Source organism: Octodon degus, unplaced genomic scaffold (assembly GCF_000260255.1).
Source record: "Octodon degus isolate 3935 unplaced genomic scaffold, OctDeg1.0 scaffold00165, whole genome shotgun sequence".
In the NCBI taxonomy this organism is placed as follows: Eukaryota; Metazoa; Chordata; class Mammalia; order Rodentia; family Octodontidae; genus Octodon; species Octodon degus.
In genome coordinates, this window is record NW_004524741.1 from 3,621,787 (window position 1) to 3,626,517 (window position 4,731).

Here is a 4,731-nt window from a genome sequence, read left to right on the forward strand (position 1 = left end):
TTGTGCTTACCAGGGAAGCACTTATTCCACTGAGCCATCTCCCCAGCCCCAACAGAATTAATTCTTAGAGCAGTGCAAATATCAGCCTAAGGACTGACTATATCAAAACCTGCTCTCATTTCCCCTCATGACTTCACAGAATAAAATGCCTAGTTACCAGTTGGATTCAAAGTTATCAGAAGATCATGCTAGGCTATATGGTGCATTAGGAATAAAAAAATGCTAGGCCACAAGAATCCCACAGAAAACCTGAGGAAGTCAAATATGTTAATATTTCCACAAAAAGTTTAGGTAAACTTAACAGTAATAGCAAAAAATTGAAAGTTTATTAGGACTTAGATTATTAGTAGTTGACAAAATTGGAATGTATTGAATAACTTATTGCCTTCATTAGTAACATCCAAGAGTTGCACCAAATTTACCAGATTAAGAGAGCAGAGGACTATGGTTTTTCTCCATAGTTTTTCTTTTGTAAAATACATGTATTGATTTACCATATTGACTTTATATTTGTACAATTTCTATATTTACTATTTGTACAATTTAATGCTATTAATAGTGATAATATTCATAGTGCTGTACAGTTATCACCACTGTTATTTTTGAGAACTTTTTTGGATCATGAAAATGAAACTCCATAACCTTTAAACAATTCACTATTTTTAATAACAACCCTAGAAACTACCCTTCTACCTTTGTCCTCTAGAACTACTTTTATTCGACTAAGTAATCCACCTAAGTAGAATTATTTAATTCTATGTAAATAACTCATTTATTATGACTCATTTATTCCAAGTAGAGTAATATCCTTTTGTTTATCCACATTGTAGCACATTTGAGAATTTCCTTTCCTTTGAAGAGTGAATGTTTTTTGCATTGTATATATGCAATATTTTGCTTATCCATAATTTATTAATGGATACCTTATTCCCTCTGTAACTTCACTATTGTGGATAATGCTGCAATAAACACGGAAGCACAATATCTTCTGAACATAGCAACTTAGCTGTACTTTCATATATCACCCTGAAATAGGATTACTGGGTCATAGTTATCTTTTAATTTATTAAGAAACTTCTATAAGGCCTTTTCATAAAAAGGTTTTGAAGTTCTCTGAGAAGATTGCGTAAGGTTTTTTTTTTTTTCCATATTTTAGGGAAGGGTCTGCAGGGTGTTCAGGGTCTCACTACTAGATCAGACTCATAGTGATCTGCCTATTTACAGTCTCCCAAGAGCTGGGATTACAGGCATGCCACCACACCCAGTCTCAATTGCAACTCAGCATGCCCCGGAGGCAGGGCCTGCACAGCAGGCCAGGGATAAAACCCCTGGCCCTTGTGCCTGTTTGCAGGTGCTTTAATCTGCTGAGCTATTTGGCTGACCCTAGTTTTTATTTTATTTTATTTTATTTTATTTTATTTTATTTTATTTTATTTTATTAATGTATAGAATGTTGCTTTTGTCCTCTGGCTTTTTTTTTTTTAAGATTTTCTCTTTTTTACTGGTTTTCATAAATATAATGAAAACATGCTTAGTGGTGGTTGCTCTATATTTGTCCATCTTAGAGTCCTGACAAGCTTTGAATGTATATATTCAGGTTTCATGAAATTTGAAATATCGAAAATATATATATTCTGGTTTCTCCTTCATAAACTCAGTTAATGTATGTTAAATATCTTAACATTTTAAAGCAAGTTATTGATGTTATTATTTTTTTCATTTACTTTTCTCTTTATTTCAGTTTTGATACTTTTTACTATTGTATTTTCACTGGTCTTTTTTGTACAGAATCAAGAAAGCTACAAATCTCATGCATTCAGTCCTTCATTCTTGATACTGGAATTCTAGTGTGTTTTTCTCTCCTCATTGTTTTCTTGTTTTCCTTCAGACTTCAAAACTAATTTTATTTTAAGTTTTCCTTTAAACATTTTCTCAGTATATAATAATTGCATTCATCACAGGGAGTTGGTACATGTACATAATACATTGTAATTATTTTTCTTCCTCTTTTCTTCCTCTTCCACTTTCCTTCCTCCATCTCTTGGTCTCCTTTGAGTTTTTTTTCTTCTTCTTTTTTTTTTTTTTTAATGTATCTGGTACAGGGTCTCAACATGCAGGTAGGGCTCACAAGGATCCTCCTATTTTCAGCCTATCTGCGCTAGGACTACAGGTGTGTGCCGGGTTTCGGTTGCTGGGTCTGTACATCCGGGGCGGGGCCGGCATGGCATGTGGTGCTGGGGACAGAACCCCAGTCTCTGCGCTTGCCTAAGCAGATGCTTAGTCTGCTGAGCTATCTCACCAACCCTCTCCTTTCAGTTTGAAAAAGATCTAACTACTCATTATCTCCCCCTATTGTTTTATTTTTAATTCTAGTTAATTTTACTGATCTTTGCATTTATTACAATTTTTACTTTGTAATGTACCTAGTAAGCATTGATGAGTACTGGACCTTATAAAATTAGGTGGGTGTTATTGTAGTAAGTAGGGTTTCATTGTATGTCTTTAAAGACTGTTAGATTACAACCTGAAAATCAGCTTGTATATTACCTTCCTTCTTTTGAGGCAGTAATTTGACTCTTTTATAATTTAGTTTTATGCTACTAAATGTGATTTTTCTTTCCTTAGTGCCTTACTAACTCATTTTATGTGAATTCTAGAAATTGCTAAATTTATTTTTATAGCATCTCCTATTATTTTTGGTTCGACTTTAGGAGATGGCTTTATATATGCACAGTATAATATTCAGTAACAGCCTCAAAGACACCACTATTCGAAGTTCTCAACCGCTCTCTCTTCATGTTGTTTTTCCTTCAGTGCACTGCCATATGCATTTCAGCTGCCTCAGTTTTCCAAACACATTATCTGTGTCTCTTCAACTCAGAAAGCCTATTGCTTCTGCTTTTCCATCTAGTCCCCTTCTCACATTTCCTGCACTGTAATCTGGAAAGTCTTTGGCAGAAAACCAGAATGTTGATGATAAGACCTAAGGGAGGCTCTTGTTTATGTTTTGTTTTCTCAGTTTGTGTTGCTTACTTTCCAGTGTTTGAAAATGTTTGTTTCTTATGTATTATCCACGTTTATAGTTGCTGATGGTAATAAGGCAAGTTGATCTTAGTAATTTTTCATGGCCATAAATAAGTAATCCCTTGTAATTAGTATTTATAGCAACCAACAAAGTTACATGTTTAGAAATGTCTCCATCCTTATGTCACAGAATAAAAATTAAGATTTTTCATTCAACTTCTACTGTTTACCCATAATTGAATCATAACTGGTTTTATGATATAAAAATGAAGTCCCTGGAATGCAAAAAAGTCTCATAATTTTAATTGATGTGTAAATAATCTCAGGTGTCTATTTCGCTCCCTTTGATTATCTAGAATTGTGTAACTTCACACTTGTGAATTTAATAATCTAAGGCTTATAATAATATTATGTTAAATTCCAAAGTACATCTTGCTATTCATTTCAGTACTACAGAGTTCATTAAAACATATGTAAGGCTGTTGATTATTAGTCAGAAATATTTGTCTCTTCTTTATATTCAAATATAAATAAAATATATTTGTACTGTATATGTTTTATATGAAACAGCAAATTCTCACTTTGAAAACCCTTTAAAACATAAGTAAAGATAGTTTTATAGACTCTCTTGCTTTCATCGAACCCCAGAAGTAATACAATCTTTTTGCTTTAGTTTTAAAATAAATTCTTCCATGAAACAGTTTACTTTACATTTTGGGGCAATACTGCTAGTCAATAATTGTCCAGTGCAGCATATCAAGTGTTCTGGCTCACAAAATGGAGGTGGACAGCTCTGTCAATAAAGGATTATTCTTTGGGAGCTTATCTTGCTGACCCAGCAAATGCTCATTCTTAATGCATAGATACATCAATGAGAATTGTGTGCCATGACGGATTCAGATGGGGACATTCCCTTTTTCTTTATTAATCAGGTCAAGGTACAAAAAGATTATTTTCTGTTATTGGTATACTCAAGAGTCTACTTTTGAAAATTAAGATGAGTGATTTCACCAACCCCATTCTGATGACAACTTCTAAAAGCCAGTATTTGAAGCCCATTGCAGTTTTGATTACATCTTAACAAAAAGGAACTGGATAGGAAACAAGTGATTATTGCATCCTTCCCTAATTGATAAAAGAAGACTGTTTTAAAACTGTTTATCTGATAGTGTAATAAGCAAAGTAGTGAAAATTGATCATAGAGCAATATATAATAAGGAATAAAATAGTTGATCATAAAAATAATTTACCATAAGCAATAACGTGTATTTCTCTCTTGAATTACTTATTTGTGGGTTTAAAAACACTCAGTAGGGGTTCTGTAATTTAGGTTATGAATGTACACATCTTCTATTTATGTCTACTGTGAATTTTTATGTTTATTTTCTACCCTAATAACAGAAACAGCAACCATACATGTTAAAGGGTACTGTGGAGAAATGAGAACAATAGAAAAGACTCTAGAAAGCATGCATTTTGATTGCTATAAATAAAGTTGATTGCCATTGTTAAATATTTATATTTAATTTTGATAGCATGAGAACACATGGATGGATTTTAGAAAAGTACTGTCTACATTTGTTTTGGCTAAGACTGTAGACAGTAATTGAATTGGGATGATATATATATATATAGAACAAAATTATATGCCTTGAAGTCATGCATTAGCTCTGTAAGCTAACTCAGATATAACTACTTTATGTGGTA

General features: G+C 32.8%; 1 protein-coding gene across 5 annotated transcripts in view; it reads left to right on the top strand.

The window, feature by feature from the left end:
* Ralyl (RALY RNA binding protein like) overlaps positions 1-4,731 on the top strand; it is a 761,418-nt gene that overhangs the window by 394,925 nt on the left and 361,762 nt on the right. The gene's annotated exons all lie outside the window — the stretch shown is intronic.